This window comes from Microplitis mediator, chromosome 2 (assembly GCF_029852145.1).
Source record: "Microplitis mediator isolate UGA2020A chromosome 2, iyMicMedi2.1, whole genome shotgun sequence".
NCBI lineage: Eukaryota > Metazoa > Arthropoda > Insecta > Hymenoptera > Braconidae > Microplitis > Microplitis mediator.
Window position 1 is genome coordinate 21,103,278 of NC_079970.1, and position 19,222 is coordinate 21,122,499.

At 30.4% G+C, this 19,222-nt stretch overlaps 1 protein-coding gene across 6 annotated transcripts in view; it reads right to left on the reverse strand.

The window, feature by feature from the left end:
• The window catches only part of LOC130663785 (cell adhesion molecule Dscam2-like), a 237,895-nt gene that overhangs the window by 76,350 nt on the left and 142,323 nt on the right, over positions 1 to 19,222 (reverse strand). The gene's annotated exons all lie outside the window — the stretch shown is intronic.

Below are 19,222 nucleotides of genomic sequence, written 5' to 3' on the forward strand. Positions count from 1 at the left end.
AGCGGACCGTTCATAAAATGACGGACCGTCACAATTATGGTGACATCTTACAAAAGCCATCATAACTTTTTTATACAAATTCAAATTTCGAAACCGCCATTTTCTTAAAAATACCACGAGATAAGAATACGAAGGTAAAAATGAATTTTTCAATCATTTACAAAAAAAGATTGCGTCCTATCATCTAGCTGGTTATGACTGACAAAATTCTTTATTAAACGTTATGTCTTGACCAAGCCGAAATTTGTGACCAAAAATTTAATGACGGTCCGAAATGACGGACTCTGGCCGAAAAATTTGTGACGGTCATTTCGCATTAGAACAGGCTCGTCATTTAAGTCCGTTCGTCACAAGACCGTCAGCAGACCGTCTTGTGACCAAAACTCAAAATGATGATCATTCCGCATCACTAAGTATCCCTGAAAAAATTATGATAGTGGGTTTTGAATTTGTATCATCATACCTATTTTTCCCTTGTGCATATTTTACAAAGATATTAATTAAATTTTTAATCATGATAAATTTTGTTTCTTACATAGAAATATATCAAACGTAATATTTAGTGAATTTAAGTAAAATTATTCTTGCATTTATAAACCATGGTGGTATCATCAAGACTCACAGGGTAGTCCTCATTTGAGTGTACACAACGTACATAGAAGTAAATAAATAACATTCATAAATCTTTCCCCTTGCTAGTAAATATTAATTACTTGCTGGGAAATATCTCATTACATGTCCGCTGTTATGGTTAAGCTATTTAATTTAATGGTGTATCTTTCCCCTCAGTTAAATATCAAAGTGGCTACGGTTGAAATAAAATTTTCCTTTGCATTCATTTAAATTTCTTTTTCACATATAAACGAAATCATACCTCGCTATAGAATTTAAACTTTCTCACTCATATTTAATAAAAGAATGATATTTCACCTTATCGTTGCACGTAAAATATAAAACACATACATCTATTCTGTATAATATTACTTTTGTAGTTGACATTATATATCATGTCATAACATTGACATTTTTTCTAAAACTTTTTTCGCATACTTATATTTTTTATAAATAAAATTCCTTCACATACGCGCGTACGTATATGCATAAAATAACATTTTTCATTATTCTTCCAGTTGCTGAAGCTTCATCTCGTCTTGTACTGTATATATTGTGCCGTATATTCGACTTTACTACCGACATTTTGAAGATATATGGACGTGCATATATGCCAATCCTATATTAACGTACGGAAGCCCCTTTAAGCCATATAGCGAGTTTAAACATATATTTGCCCTTGTGTCTACCCTGACTAATCTAATATTAAATTTATAGTTAACTACATTGCTTGGTGATGACCAATAATTATTACCGAGAAAACTACTAAACATAACTTTTAAAACATACTCCAATAAATTACTTTACAATTAAAAATTCCAAACTTTACTAGAACAGGCTGATTCAAAGTTCATCATGATTTCTTCAAGATTTTTCCAGCTTATTTGAAATGGAAAATTTTATTTTTTTGAGAAAGTGCCTACACGGAGAAAAATGTTGGCTCAAAACCTACCAATTTTTTGATGCTGTCGACAGAACTTGAAACAGGAAAGGAAGCATCCAAAAAATTATTATGATCTTATGAAAAATTATTATGCCGTATCACAATTATTATAATGTATAGAAGTAATTGTTATTAAATCTTATCGATAAGTGTCTCGAGCGTAGTAAGTATTATGATACAGCATAATTAAAATTGGTAGGTTTCGAGCCAACATTTTCCTCCGTATACATAACTACCTACACGGGAAAAAATATTTTGCGGATAATACTATGCCAATATGGACGTGAACACCATACTGTATCGAAGATTATTATAGGTTATAAATTGTATACATAGATGATTCGATCATTGCGGGAATAGTAACATTGGCGATAGTTGTCTCGGACGCCGCAATGTCAGTATGGCCGTCAGGCCTATACTGCGTTGCCGTATCCACAATGCTTCTGGCAGATAAACCTAGTCTAATGACATCTATATAGTTTTGGCGGTAATACAATAGTATACATTGACACGCCGAAAATTATGGTGGGAAAAACTTGTAGCATTGTGCCCTCGGAATTGCAGTATGGGTCTCAGGGCCATGCTGTTTCGCCGAGCCTGCTATGCATACGTGTGAGCAATACAATAACTCAAGTACTATACAGTCTGGTAAATGACTCCATACTTCTGGGACTCGTTGTAATACTGTCTTGGAATATTTCACATACTGTTTTAGTATCTGTCTTGAGACCATACCAGCATGGTGTTGAACGCCATGCATTTCTTACCGTGTAACAGGAGCAAATTATTTCATTGTTTTTTTTTTTAATTGAATCAATGAGTAAAAAAAAAATTTAGAGCTCACTTTGCTGAGGTCTTCCCTGCATTTAAATTAAATTGCAGATAATTTATTTAAAACAGGATGTTTGTGTAAAAGCATTAAATGTGTTGCTAAAGCTCATAAAATCCAAGTAACAATAATTTACAATGTGCAATCTGTCAGTGGTTAGAATCATGCATCACCGGGAATGAGAGTAAAAACCCACTCTTGAATGTACAACCGCTACTCTTTCATTGATTATATATACCTCACTCTTAACTTATCGTTCAATAAAGCTGGATGGTATATACCGCATATACCGATCTATATATATTGCCATATGTACATACATATATATGTGTTTTCTACTGGTACGATCGACCGACAGAAGAGACAGCCAAGCATTACGAGGGGGGTAGTACAAGAATCGTTGGTTGGTGCATTATGCATGAACGGGAGCTTGATAACCATAGCTGAAACCAGCAGCAGTGGAAGGACTAGCATACAGTAGTCTAGAGCATACGAGAAAGACAGAGGAAACAAGAGAGGAATATTCTCGGTTGGCAATCACCATTTGCCTTCCCTCTCGCTCTCACTTTACTCAATTCTATTGTACCCTCTAGCCTCTACTCTCTACTCTACTGTACTACTACGACTAGACTTGGAATCCAGACAAGGGCCTCTGGCCATGTGTGGTTTGGCATATGCACATATGCTCGTGTGAAGTTTATGCCGACAGATTTGTCTATAAGCATTTACACCTGTGCCATAGGGTTGTGTTTCATGTATGCCTATATAACAATAACCTCATTTTGGTTATGGTCCGTGTGAAAATCTGTTGTTGCGTTTTGTAATAGTGTGACCATTACTGACCTTTAACCATACCTCGTACGTGCGCCGCCATGCGGAAGCGTCCTAAAGCTCAACCTAACCGTGATAATATTTCTTCATTTTACAATATATAAATTCAAATAGCATTCGTACCTCTATCTCTATTAACTTATGATATCATTCTGAATCCTTGTGTATTGTCCTTGTCTTTTTTGCCCTGTTAAAAGAGCCTCGAGTCTCGTTCTGCAATATTCCTGTGCATTTATATACATATATATGTAGATACGATGGTGTGTGAATGTCACTGAAAGTTCTCTGTATTTATACTCCCAGCGGTACTCGTTCTCTTTGCCTTAATTACAGAGAATCTCGCGTCATTTGGCCACGCCGCTCACGCATCGTTATCATTAAACTGGGCGCTTGGTTACACTGAATTACTATTCGGAGGCTATGTACGATTTACATTTACTGTGACACTATATTCATGTATATATATATATATATATATAACAATACCGGAACTCACCAGTTATCGCGCTCTAGTATTTTTTTGCTTTAAATATATAGTTTTTTAATTCTCAACGGACCAACAGACACGACGAATTTTTCGGTCAACTTTTATTCCATGTATGTATTTATTTATTTTTTTTTTATCTTTTTTTAGAAGCAGACAGCTTTATTGAATACAAACCCACCAATCAAGAACAAACGACCATAGTTCCAATGACTCGTGACTTTTTTGTAAGACAATAAAAATTTAAATATTTATTTTTCGTTATTGAAAAATTTTAATTCAAACTTTCATTACAATAATTATTTAAATTTCCCGGGAGGTTATAGAGCTTATTATAGACTCAGTATAACAAAAAATATGACTTGCAGTAATGGTTAATGGTGACATTGTATTCTGCTATTGCAAGAGATACAAAAAAAGTATTAAAACAATGAAAGCATCGAAATGGTAAAAAATAAAAAGATAAAGTATAAAAACTAACAAAACAACTGTCTTGATTCAACGAGTTGTTAACACCTCGTATTTATATTGAGAAAACTGCCACATCTCCGTAGTATAAAATTCGTCGAGATTTTTCTAGTGTTGATGGTTAGAGTTTATAACAGCAGTTGTTATTAGTGTTATACACTATATACACACATAAATACATACATACATATATAGAGCCATTATGTTGACGTAAAAAAACTTCACAAATGTCGTGTGTGAATATACAATAGCAATGGGGTTCATGTGATGCAATATTTTTCTTCATTTTTTTGTTTTGTCTTGTTGCCTTTTTGTGGTATGTGCGCATGGTTTTTTTTCCGTCTCTATTAAAGATAGTAAAAATTTTATGACGACGGCAGTATCACCTCAGGCTGTTTTGTTTACGGTATTTTATACTCTGTATAGAAGAGATTATATTTGCGTTCATACATATATTTATGTATGAACGCATGTATATGTTCGTGGATGTGGATGTGATGCGTGATAAAAGGATGAGATGAAGGAAAGCAATATCGTAGGAAATCGAATGGCAAAATGGAGAAAATAAGCCTGAGTCATTTCCCACCTCTATATAAGACTATACATGAAAAAGAATGAAAAAGGAATAGAGCAAGGGGTAGAGCAAGAGGCGACGGAAGTAGTGATGGAAAGAGGGAATAAGGACGAGAACAGAGAATAGAGGACGAGAGAAAATAAGGGGATGGTTGGAATGCATTTCGTTCCAGGTTAATCTCCCGAGTGAGAGTCTGCTCTGATGGCTGACAATTCCAAAGCTTCGGTAGCATCCTCGTTTCTCTTGATAGCTAGCTATGCAAGCTCGACGTATAGTACAGGAAAACTCGTTGAGGACAGAAGACATCTCGGAACTTGACGTCTCGTCTCTCATCGTCTTCTCAAACTTCTTGGCCTCATATTATCGTTTTCCAAATCGATTCTCATCTTCATTCGTATAATATACCAATACGCGACGTAAATGGATCGTAATACCTGACGTTGGTATTCGATGCTGGATGATGAAGTGAAAGCTAAAAGCTCCCAATGCCAATATAAGAAAATGAAAGAGTCAGACAGAGAAAGAGAAAGAAAATTCAATGACTTTAACACAGAATTTATGGTGTGAGAAATTCTACTTGCAGTACACGCGTTCGTTTTTTTTCTTTTTTTTTTGGCGGGCTCATTTTTTTTATATGATGGGCTCTCAGCAATTTACTTTATTCGCAGAGTGATCGATCATCGACGAAATTATAAGGAGAACGCGCTGAAAATTTATTTCTTCAACAATTCAATCAATTTCATATCAATTTTACGGTTGATTGAAGTTGTCGTATATAAACGAGGGAATTTATATTTTCATTATGAAATTTCAATTCTAACTTTTAACGTCAATTAATAATTGATGTATTTTTTTATCATTATTATATTTAATTTTATTTATTACGATTTTTTTTATATGAATAAAGAATTCAAATGTACACGGAAAAAAAAGCAGTTGAAAAATTACAGTTTCTACAGTGAAAACAGGCCTCGGGGCAAAAATCTTTAAACATTAAAGCTTAAACTGTAATTTTAGAACTTTGTTAGAGCAATAAAATTAATACAATTTTAAGCAGCAAATTTTACAGTTTAAAATGCAATTTTAGATTAATAAATCTTTAAAGCATTATTTACTTTTTATTTTGAATTCTTGCTTTATTTAAAAATTAATAGTTGATGGGTGAAACTATAAAAATTACGATTTATTGGTTATGTATTCTTTGCTTTCTTAAATAATACCTCTTATTTATTAATACAGTAGAAGCTCTGTGTCGAACCTCGATAAGTCGGAAACCTCCTAAACTCAAAGAAATGTTTCATCCCCTTCCCTCCAAGCCCCAAAACCTCCGTTGCTCGAAATTTTTACCCTCTATAAGTCGAAATAATTAGTAAGTCCCTACAAGCTATTTCTGTACATTTATACCCTCCATAACTCGAATACATAACACTTGGACCTCTTTATCTCGAATTTAAAATTATCACCGTATGTAAGTATCTTATTAGGATTACCAGTTCTACGAAATGGTAATGGAATTTATAGCTGACGTCAGGTTTTCTGTTGGCGATTGTAAAATTATTAGACCTTTAGACTTAGTTAAGATTCACTGTAATACACATCAATTTCGACAGCTCCTGCTGCCTAACTCGAAATCCTCTATAACTCGAAAACTCTATAACTTGATTTTTTTGCCTCTCCCTTGGAGTTCAAGTTATAGAGGTTCTACTGTAACATAAAAATTACACTGTGAGTTATCAATTGTCGAGAATAATAAATGATCTTAGAAAAATCATAGCTCACACTGTAATTTTGAAATTCTATATCTGAAGAAGAACACTACTATACAGAATAGTAATATTAACGATCGAAAATATAATTTTAACTAATTTTAGAATAAAATTTTAAATTTTTAAATCTGTTTACTATAGAGAGCTGGACAATATTGAGTTTGAAACTGTAATATTTGTTATGCCTGGGATAAAAATCTAATTTTTACAGTTTCAGAGTCGCACCGCTTTACTACTGAACGAAACTGTAATAATTACGGATATGAGTTCAATTTTTTAATTGCTCTTTTTTCCATGTAAAAGTAATTTTTTTAATTTTGTGTCTACGTATCAGCTTTAATAAAAATGTAATACTAAAATTAATTAATACTCTTTATATTAAAATTATCACAAAAAAAACACTAATGATGCATATAATTAAATTTTTTTATAAATTATTCTCTAGACGTGTATTATAATATTCATAGCTGAGAATATTAGTATATACAAAGTTATGATTTAACTTTTATTTAATTTTTTTTGCTTAAATAACTTTCTTAATCCAGCTCTTAGTAGAATTAATCTCCTCATTAAATGCTTGGATAATCCGCCAGTCGAAAATTTTAGTTTCAGTTCAACTGAACACAGCCAAGATATTATCATTTTTTAAAACAACTTATTAATTTTTTTTTTTACTGATAATTGTCAATTAACTAAATTTAATTTTTTTACTATTCATTAGTTTTACAGCTCGTTCATAATTAATGAATCGAATCTGACATAATTGTGTCCAATAAAGTGATGGTCAATGATAGGTCATGTTTTATTTCTAGTTTGACAATTTGTAAGGACATTTATGAAAGTGGGTATAAAATAATGATAAGATGATTATAAATACGTAGCCAACCATGAAATTTAAGTAATAATAATAATAATTATACCATAAAGAACTCGTTTTATGTAATGATATGCGTTGGTCGTTTATACGAACTCAACTCGAGACTTTTCCAATTTTCTACAGACGAAGAAATACGAGAAGAAATATATATGAGACGAGCAATAAAATGCAAAGCACAGTGAAAAGAGTTGTGTAGTCTTGAAGTAGTCTTAGTAAAAAGACAAAACAAAAAAGTATGTATATATATATATATATATATATATATATATATATATATATATATATATATATATATATATATATAATATATGTGTCGTGGGTCGTAGTCGACGAACTTCTGGAGAAATAACTCGACGAATAACTTCAAATGACGTGTAGATACGAGAACAACTTTTATCCCAACATTTTTGTATATAAATATATATACTTTAATAATGGTAAGCAATAAAGAAATATATAAAAGATGTGTTAAAGAATAGTTAGTATATAATATAAATGAAAATAAACTTTGAAGAATTTATGAAAGTGATTGAACGAAATTTGATATTAATATTTATTAATTTGAAGAAATTACTGTTGAAAAAAAATGACAGTAATTCGAATTATTTATAATTTTTATATGATCTTGAATAATAACGATAATTAATGTTATTTCCTCTTTAATTAATGCAAAATGTTCATAAAGTTTAAATCTTCAATTCCATTTTGCTTGATAATTTCAGTTGATTAAAAATATCTTGTATGACAAGGCTTAAAATAAGAGGATTTCAGACAAGGGTGAGGATCATAAGAGTCGAAGACGGCGACTGTCATCATACGAAGACTGAAATTATGATTTACCCGCACTGCACACTATATTTTTTTTAATTATTACGATCGAGTTTTAGAGCTTCAATGACGGACGTTAGTCATAACGTTAAAATTTTAAAGCAGTAGTGCATGCAAAATTTTTAGTTGGTTAAAATGACATATGATATTATTCTGAGGTTAATGACAAGCAAATGTGATTTCGACAGGGATAAAATCAAGTCAGAAACTCATTTAGTGGACAGAAACTAGACGCGTTTTCTACTCTAAAGAAGAAAGTGATAATCGAACCAACTGAATCGTGGTCTGAAATTGGCTTGTTTCAATTCTAGCTAAACGAAGATTGAAACTTAGTGGAATATGAAAATTACTTTAAAAAAGTTTTCATTAATATTTAAATTTGTGATTGAAAAACTTGAGTTTTTAAAATTCATTGATGAAAAAATTTTTTTTAATAAGGAAAAAGCCCCTAAACCCGCTCAGTATCATTAGTCGCTCACTTTTACTGTTTAAGGCGCTTTTTATAGTTTTTATAAAGACAAATTTCAACTAAAAAAATTATCATTGACAAATAATTATTTGTGAATCTAAATATATTGATATATGATGCATCAAATTATTTTATAATAGATTATAAATTTTAATTACATGACTGTTTTCAAAATCGCGCAAAGCTGGGCATTTTTTACTTGAACGTTCATTCGTTAGATTAAATTTAGGTTACGTCAAATTTTTTAAGAATTGTTATAACTAAGGTAAGAGCACCAGTACCCAGCCCCAAACCAGTAGCCAGCCACCTCATGTTAAATTATATCTATATACATTTTGAGCCAAAGTATATGACCGGCTGGCTACTGGTTAAGGGCTGGGTACTGGTTCTCTTACCCTATATCTTATTAAATATATTTTTAAAATTCATGAAATTTTATATTATGAAAGAATACAGTAGTATAATTTATAAATTATTTGTCCAAATCAATAAACTTATCATAGTTTAATTGATATTGTCTTTGAGCGACTATAGGGCCATGTGTTGGTCGAGTAATGGTACATCACAACTTTTAGTGAGCGACTATGGGTACACTCAAGGACCTTATTTAAAAAATTAATAATAATTAATTACCAACATTATTATTAAAACTTGAATTTTATTCTAATACACGAAACTTCAAAAAATAACTATAAAAAAAAATATGATTTTTCATTTTATTTATTAATTTATATTGAGTGATTTAATCTCACTACAATGAAAAATGAGCGGGTATAGGGGCTTTATAATTACGAATCTAAAAGCAAAAGCGGAAAATAAATTCAAAAAAATTTTACAAATTAGTTTATCGAAGAAAGAATGAAAAAAAGGTTAAAGTTGGTACCACGACAACAAATAATAATAAAAATATACTATAAAATTTATTGAAAAGTACATCTTAAAAAAAAAAAAAAGAAATTCTGGAAAATGTAACTTGAAAGTGTTTCATTGCTAAAGACACAAAAAGTTTTCTGATCAACATCTGCAACGTGTTTCTGAGTTTCTCTAGTAGTTTCTTCATTTCAAAATTGTTAATTCCTTTCAAAGAGTTTTTTAGGTACATTAAATCATTTATTACCTTTAAATAAATAACTAATTTTATGTAATTGATGTAGATTTCGTAGCACTCGATATCATTGCTCATTTTTACTTGGCTACTTTTTTTCATTTTTGACTCTTTGTGTTTGCACGAAACTCATAGTATTTTATAAGTCAGAAAAGTTCATCTAGCGAAGTGCTCATCCTGAATACGGCTAAGACCAGTACAAGAAAATAAGTGAAAACATGAAGAAAACAAAAAAAATGTTTATGCGTTTCCAACTTCTCTATCTGGAAGTTGTTTAATAGTGAGCGGAAATATTTCCTTACAACTTCAACGTTTTTTTTTATCAACTCCTTTGGCTTTTGGCTCCAACAACCGGATATCGTTTATAAATTGTATCAAGTACTTTATGAATAGCTATTTTTATTTTTTTTACTTTTCCACTAAATAAATCAATGCGCCCATAAATAAAATCTCTGTACAAATTTATGTTATTGTTTTATTTATAAAAATAATATATTTTATTTTAAAAACGAATATATATTTGAAGCATGACAAAACCTATTGATAAAGATTTAAAAAAAAAAATTAACTGACAATCCATAAGATCATAATTCAAATCAATGTCGTCAATATTTCTCATACAGATTGTGTCTGTATATCGATCATAAATTCAATTCTATTTACGTATCACCAGAATCTGTATGTAATTTACAACCGTACATCTATATGAATTTAGACCACGTTATATTCACTATCGAACCATTAAATTCGTTAATTTAATGCACACATAAGCATCCCGGGCTAACATATCAATTGAATATGATCGCAGTTGTATTTTGATATTACACTATTATTTACGGGCTCCAATGAAATGAGATAATTTATATTTTTCAAATACTCGCGGTCGCAATTAAAAACAGTAAAAAAATTCTATATAATTGATTACGTCGCGTCTTTAGTACCAAGGAGGCTTAATTAGTCTGCACCCTGACATCAGAACTGAAAAGATATATTCTTTTTTCAACTTCCCGCTAAGAAAATTGAAAATTTTCAAAAATTCGGGAAGTTATTGGTTTCGGTCCGATTTTCGAAAATCGAATTTCTATCAGATCTTGACGTTTTGAGGTTCTAGGAAGCTATTCTGACTAATTTCAAGATGATGTCCGAGTGTATTTATGTATGTACGTACGAAGATCAAATTTTTCCATAATTAAGATCTAATTTGATCAGAATTTTTTGCTTTTAGACATAACAATAATTAATGCCTAAATTATATGCTTAATTAATTAATTGAGGTATATGATATTTATGGACCACTGACTATTCATCTTTAGATAAAAAATTCTTGGACAAAATATCTTGATTAAATATCAATAGATTCCCATAGTCAAAATATTCTACACAGTTGAAAAATTTGTGTTAAATTTTACACAATTTACATGTCCCAAACGGTCCACTCAATTTTTTGTGTTAATTAAACACATTATACTTGTCAAAACAATCCCCAGTCAAAACACAAATTCTAGTCTAGTCCTCAAAAGCCTCAATTCCTTTGATGTTTTAGTTGCCGCCCAGAAAGTAACTCTACTCTAGTACTCAAAATCCTCAATGAGAACTATCAGTTCTAAATGCGAATAACTTATCGATTTTAAATTATAAGTAAGACCTCAAAATCCCCAACGAATCAAAAGTTGTAGTTGGGACTTTGAAAAATTTTAGATAGAAAAAGGGAAGGGAGAGAATACTTCGAACGAGACTTTTGAGGTTCAAATGTGGATACAATTATTCCTATACATTTTGAGTATTTTGAGGCTCTAATCCAGATTATGTTATTCCGGTTTAGTTTTCAAAGTGGTAAAATTGGTCGTAACTACTACTTCGAGGACTAAACTAGGATAACTTTCTATACTGTTGTCAATCTTAAAATTCTAAATTGATCCTCAAAAACCTCATTGAGAACTTTGAGACTTAAATCCGAATTTTATTTTTGACTCGGGATAATACAGGTTTAAAACTTGTTGAGATCAGATAGCTCATCCTACTTTACTCTCTAAAAATGAATCAGTGAAATTCAGTTCAAATTAGTGAATATTCACTGGGAACCAGCTATAAGTATACCACTGGTAGAATCAGTGGTATACTTATAGCTGTAGAAATAGTGACTATCCACTGATTCGCAGTGAATTTCACTAATTCATTTTTAGAGGGTAGTAAAATTTACACTTGATGGTGTCAAATAATTGACAAAAAATATTTAACCATTGAATTTTTATACACAAGAGCACAAAACTTTCAACTGTGTACTTCCATTGCTAAAAAAAAACACAATACTATTTTACGCGTATGATATTCTATATCTATATAGGGGATCAATATAATAACGAAGTCAATATTTATATAGTGACGTGATATAATAGTGGATGATTTTTTTTTCTGGGATAACTATTGAATCTATAAATGCATGACAAGGAATTAATTCAAGCTTTAAATAAATTAACAACACAATGGAGTAATATTGATCGGATGTCTAGTCTCAGTAGACGACGTTTGAACAATGCGATGAATAAATGTGAAAGAGAGAGTTGGTAAGTAAAAAAGTATGAGTTGAGTGAAAAAGTAAAAGTAAGAAATAGTTAAAATAAAAAGTAAAATTGAAGAACATCCGACTAGAAATGAAAAGAGAAGTTAGTTGAAAGTCGCACAGAAGTAAAGGTAACAGACGATAAAAAAAAAAGAATTGCGAGCTAAGAAAGAAATCGTGGGGTAGTAAAAGCTGAGGGAGGAATAAAATATAAAAAAAACGAGGATAAAAGACAGAGACAAGAAGTTAAGGAAAAAGTCACGACGTACTTGGTATCTTTCAACGACACCTTGAATTAACTATCCTTTCAACGGCACTTGAGTTACTGTTGCATCAGTGATGGCTGACGTAGGCACTTTTAAATGCTCCTGGATTTATAATGTAGAGTTTAATGAACTTAAATAATTTTATTTTTTATTTAAAACATTTTTTTGTGGCGAGAAAAAATTTTCATTTTAATTCAGTACTTTTTTCGATTTAAATTATAATTGTGTAGAATGATATCATTAAGCGATGGTAAAAATATTACTAATAATAAAGAATAAAAATAGAGTTACAGAAGAAAAAAAAATAACCGATGGTAATTGTTGTTGACATAAAGGAATTGAGTAAACGATTGAGTACTCATATCAAACAATCCAATGCTCTGAGAGAGTAGTTTTTACACAAAACCCCTACTCGCAGTGGTCTATATACCGAGGGGAGACATTGTGAGTCAACAATATTTGAGTTGATGAATCTCAATAAAATCACGTTTCCAGTCATAGAAATCGCATGGTCAGCAATTGCATCTACCACTCATCTATGTACACATACGTATGCAACCACTTGTACGTACTGCGTTAGATTATCTTTCACTTGCTCTACTCTCTTGATATTAAACCTCAGCTTATTCCAGTTATATTGAAAACTGCTACCAATTATACAATAATCTCTCGAATATTATAATACCGCTACTGAGTAGTATGTATTTAATTACTTTTCAACTTTGAGTACACTGTAAAAAAATCGGGGTAAGCCTAGACGGTGTAGGTGTTAAATTTCAACCCCGAAAGTGGAGTTAAAAAAATTTCCCGGTGTTATAATATTTTTCGGTGTTGAAAATATTTTAGGGGAGGTTGGGGCAAAATGGGCCTCCTAAGCTAGAAATGGGATTATCTTTACTTGTTTTTAAATCGTTACACTACTTTATAGGCCCTTGTTTGTTATTTAACATTGATGAGCTGTGTCCATTAAAATTAAAAAATCGAAAATTAGGGGCAAAGTAGGCCCCCATCTAAAAAAATTGTGTAAGACAAATTTATTGCTCGTTTTACTTTTTTAAAATTCTTCACTTCAAATATGCTATGAATAAGCTGTGTTCATAATAAATTACGAATTTTAAAATATGGGGCAAAGTGGGCCCCCTCCAAAAATTTTGTCATAAAATTGTTCTTTATTTGCTTTACTTTTTTTAAGTTTATTTAAATGCATGCTGAATTAATTTTTTCTAAAACAATGCTCTTTCGCGAATTCTTACAGTTCTCAGTCCCTTTTTTTTTTCAGACGAATAAAACTTTCGCACATGCGAAAAGAGAAATAAACCTAATTAGTAATAAGTAATTTTGTAAGACATAAATAAGCTAGTAAGTAATAAATGAATAGTCGTCAAAAGGTAAAGGTGACTTATTATGAGCCTTGTTCATAGAAAATTTAACGATGCCTACTTTGCCCCCAAATTTTTGAGGCCTTCCAAATTTTAGGGGGGCCCACTTTGCCCCACCTTCCCCTACTTTGTAAATATTTTTGCTCACTCGATTACTTCAGTTAAACAATGTTTTTATTAATTAATTAATTAAATTATTGGTGATTGAAATGGTTGGAGTAAAATTGTGTAATTTATAAATAAAATTACGTATAGTATCAATAATTATTTGAATAAGTACATACCAAAACTAAAATTTACTCCAGATAATATTCGTTAACGTTTTATATTTTTTTATATGCAATACGTTTTTTTCTAATTTCTATACGTGGAATTTTTTTTTACACCGCTTTAACACCGGTATTTTAAGACCGCAGAATTACACCGCCTACACCGGTGTTATTTAATTTTCACCGCTCTTCTTACAGCGTATTATTAAATTTTAATGATTAAATGAATAAAAATTAAAATTACTTTGAATTATCTTTAATAAATTTATTCAACGGAAAAAAAATTTTTTTTTCAAAGTCCTAAAAAAAATTTTCTGACATCTATTGATTATTAAAATAATTTAATTAAATTTATAAAATTAATAATTAAAGAAAAGTAAAAAAGGAAAAAAAATGATAATATTTGTAGAAAAAAATTGGTGTCCATTTTATCCTGCTCAACTTTAAATTTACTTTGACAGTAAAAAAATTGTTAATTACAAAATCGAATAAAGTGGCGCTGAAACTTGAGTATATATTTTAATTGCGGTCAATTTGTTTTGGAAAAAAAAAAAAAAGTAAAAATTTAAAACGTACACCGATCATTGACTGGCTCAACAAAAATGGGAACGAACGAATATAGGTAATAAATAGACATATATGCAGTCAGATATTTCATTTCAACCAAGTATTTCAGATCAACCCTACACCTCATTCCTCTTGGTCATGTACAGCAGAGAGGACGATTACACGAGCGAGTTGTTCTAGTGCAACGCGTGGTCGAGCGACAAATCGATCGTAATCGTCTCCACCCTCTCTTTACTCTTCAGCCTTGTAGCTCTACTACTCGCTTGGTATACACTCACGAGCAGCTCGTCTCCTCGCATCTCTTGTAACTACAGATGAGAACACCGGGGAATGAGTAGTAGTAATAGTGGTACATAGAGTACACAGTATAGAGCATAAAGACAATTGAACGTCAATGTTTCATGAATCAAGTAAAATGAAAAGAGATAGTTGAAATTGCGAAGAGCTTAACGATCTATATTCTCTGGATCGGGAAATCGAGGTTGGTTAAAGTGAATCGCGCTGGAGGACAAACCGATGCGGCTTATCTATCGCCTATTTGCGCGATAGTTCCCGTTTCCGATTAATCAGCTGCACGGAATTAACGCGCCACATTCCCACCCTACGGTCTAATGTCCTCTGCATCAGTTCATCTCGCTCCTAACTCGTCTTTCTCTATCTATCTATTCATCTATCTTTCTCTCTCTCTCTTGTCTCTAACTCTCTATTACTCGGCTCTCGCTAAGTTAAGCTTCTGCAGTGTATTCCATCTCACTCATTGCGCAATATAATGGTCAAAGCCCAATGTTCTCGGTGAATTACTGCACGTTGACGATCCCGATCGACAGAGTCATTGCCCTCTACACAATAAACCTCGTCCGATACCGAGTTGAATTATAGGCTTATAAATCTTTATTTTCAATATTTTAAAATAGCTTAGGGTAATATTTATAAAACTTGAGGTGCGTAAGCTCTCATCTACAGCTCAATCAGTCAACTTCACACTGGTCTGAAATCATCTTGTTTCAGCCCTTGTCACACAATTTACTATATTTATTCGAAGGAAATTTCAATACTTCAGGGCTGTTTCTAATTCGTATCGGCAAAATAATAATTTTTATTCAAAAAATAAAAAAATACGTTAGATTTTTTTTGTGATATGATTTCAAAAATTTTTTTAGATCCTCGGCTGCCCAATTTTGAAATACGGTAAGGGTCAAATTTTTAAAAATTGATCTTTTAGTTTTTTTAGATCTAATGGAGTCTTGTGAGCGTGGTTCAAGAAATATTTCAAAAATTTTATTTATGTCAGTTACTGTGTTTTGAATTTCGGCGGCAGTCTTATTTTCGATAAAAAAATTTTTTTTGTGGAAGTTGTAAATGTTTCCTATTTTCATTAAAAAAGAGTAATAAGGAAATTATTTACCCATGTTCAACCTTTATTGGCTTGCAGAATAATTAATAGTTAATAGAAATTTTATAGGAAATTATATTCCCTTTAAAAAAAGTCCTTTGAGTCAAGTCGCTAAAGTCCATAGTTTCCGAGTTATAGTAATTTTAATAATTTGAAAAATAAAATATCAATTATAATTTTTTTTTTATATTGTATTTTTCAAATTATTAAAATTACTATAACTCGGAAACCATGGACTTTAGCGACTTGACTCATAGGACTTTTTTTTAAGGGAATGAAATTTCCTATAAAATTTCTATTAATATTTTTAGAGTACTTTCATTGGTTTACGTTCTGCAAGCCAATAAAGGTCAATTTCATAGGAAAAATGAGTTCCGCAACGGACACAAGTGAAACAGCTGGAATTACAGCTAAGTACCTATGGGCACTTTTGAAGAACACCAAATGCCCTACAATTTACGACCAAAACCGCCTTGATATCATGAAACGCAGCTGAGTATTAAAAAGTTAAAAAAAAAGTAATATAATTTACGTGTATTTTAAATGGGAAATCTTTGAAATCAAATGGCAAGTACTTAGCATTGGAATTAAAAGCTCATATTTGGTGAGAATTTTTTTTTTCGATGTAGATTGAGATTTTGCTTGAGCACTTAAAAAAAAAAAACTTTTGCGGAAATGAATCACCCTAATCTATATATTTACAAAAAAAACGTATTATTTAATTTTGTTTGTTATATACCTGCTTCTCTAACTATTTTTAAGTGGCGCTAAAAAGTTTACTTTTTGATTTCAATATTTACTTATTCCTCAGAAAGAAAAATATTATCAGTTAAAAAAAAAAAAAAAACAGGAAATGAGATAATTCTGCAGTTAATGGGATACAAACGTGAAATGAAATATGTTTTGGTAAAAAAACATCGGATGCTATAACAATACAACTTATCTGTATTATAATAATAACTGAAGGCTAAAAGATATAGTTAATGAACATTCATTAAAATGTCAAAACATTTAAATTCATTATTATCTTTATTAACCTAGTCATGACTTTGTTTTTGTTATTCATTGAAATCCAAAATTCATTAAAGTGATTATTATATTAATAACATTTTTATCGTAAGAAAGAACAAATGCATGTATATTATGACATAATATTAGTATCAAGTTTTGAATAAAATGTGTGTTTACGTTTCAAAGTGCTATCACATGATAGTGATGTTTTTTTCCACTGTAATTAAAGGAAACAATTTCATTAATCGCAATACTAATTTTTATGAAAGAAAAATCTTTTAGCTTCTCTATCAGTCTCCGTAGACCAAAGCTATAGAAGAAAAATTATTGAAAATTAAAATTTTTAAAAATATAATGAGGTAAAAAAAATTTTCAACTTTGAGTCAAATAGATTTACATGAATTTGACTAGATATAAAATTAGAAAAAATTAGATCTACTTTAATCCAATTAGATTTTTTTAGATATAAATTATTGTTTCCGGTTGAGTACTACAGTATAAATTTTAAATGTATAATAAATATATACGAAGTTGATAATTTTTAGTATTCGTATATACATATATATATATATATATATATATATATATATATATATATATATATATATAAATACATATATATAAACACGTTTATCAGCAAAGGTAATATTTGTGTTCATATTGAAAAACGAAAGTATTTAAATGACCCCAGGTAAAATGCTGTCTCGAATTTAAAAATAATAATAATAAGAAATAAGGTTTTTAACGACTCTTATCACTCAGACAGTCAACATGTTTATGTCGCTTTCATATCGTACAGACGTTTTTTACACCCAAAAATTTTTTCTCCCTCCCATATGTTTCGGGCGTTATCATTTGCTACGAGCTCTATAAATTTCGTGGTTTCGGTCAGCATCACTCAAACACAAACTACTTCTCTTATAGTAAAGAAAATAGTAGTTTGTAGTTTCCCCGTACCAAAGAAAAAAAAAAAACATAAAATAAAGAACAGCTAAATTTCCAATAATTAATAATTACATAGATGTATTAATTAATACCACTCAGTATTTATTACTTATAGTTAATAAACATTAAAATAGTCAAAAGGAAAAATGTTGAATTTAACGAAGACATGGTTTAAATTAATTGTAGTCGTCTTCTTTATTGGTGCTTCGATAATAATCGCTGAAGCAGCACCAAGTCTTTTAATAGGAAAAAATATTTCTAGACGTTACTGCTCTAGAGATTTGAGTAACGCATTGGGGTTAGTTTGCGATTCCTTTTATGGAGAATTTTTCGGAAGCTTTGAGATCCGAAATCGGCCATCTGGAGGAATAGTTAATGAATGCTGTTACAATCCCTGTACACTAGAAGTAATGAGGATGTACTGCGGTACTGATTAATTTTTAAAATTTTATGTCAACTTAAAACATGGTGAGTTACTCAGCATATCTTATAATAAATTTTTTAATTTACAAATTCGATATTTACCTATTTTACTTTTTTTCATTTTAATTTTAGCGAACTCGCTGTAGTAAGTTTATACTGACTGGAACATCGTTCGATAAATAATCAATGGAATATTTAAATAAATAATAATATTTATTTGTACATATTTATTGTAAGGAAATAGTATGATCTCTTCAGAATCTTAAATTTTGTAAACAATTTAAATAAACTGTATTATAGGATGTTTAATTTTATAATAAACATTTTTTTATATATAAAGTTCATTGATCTTATCATTTATTTTACCAAAACAACTACATATATATTCATATTTTTTTTTAATTCCCCAATTAATATTTAAATCAGATTCAAATGTCAATAAACTGTAATTAACATAATAGTGTTTAGTCTTCTCCCCTTCTATATTCGAAATTATATACACAGAAAAATTTTTTAATAAAGTTTAGATATTTTCCCATTATTTAGATTTTTTCTTTATGCTAAGAAGAAATAGTACTTGATATATACACTGTAAAAAATCGGGAGTGAATTCGGAGTCAGTA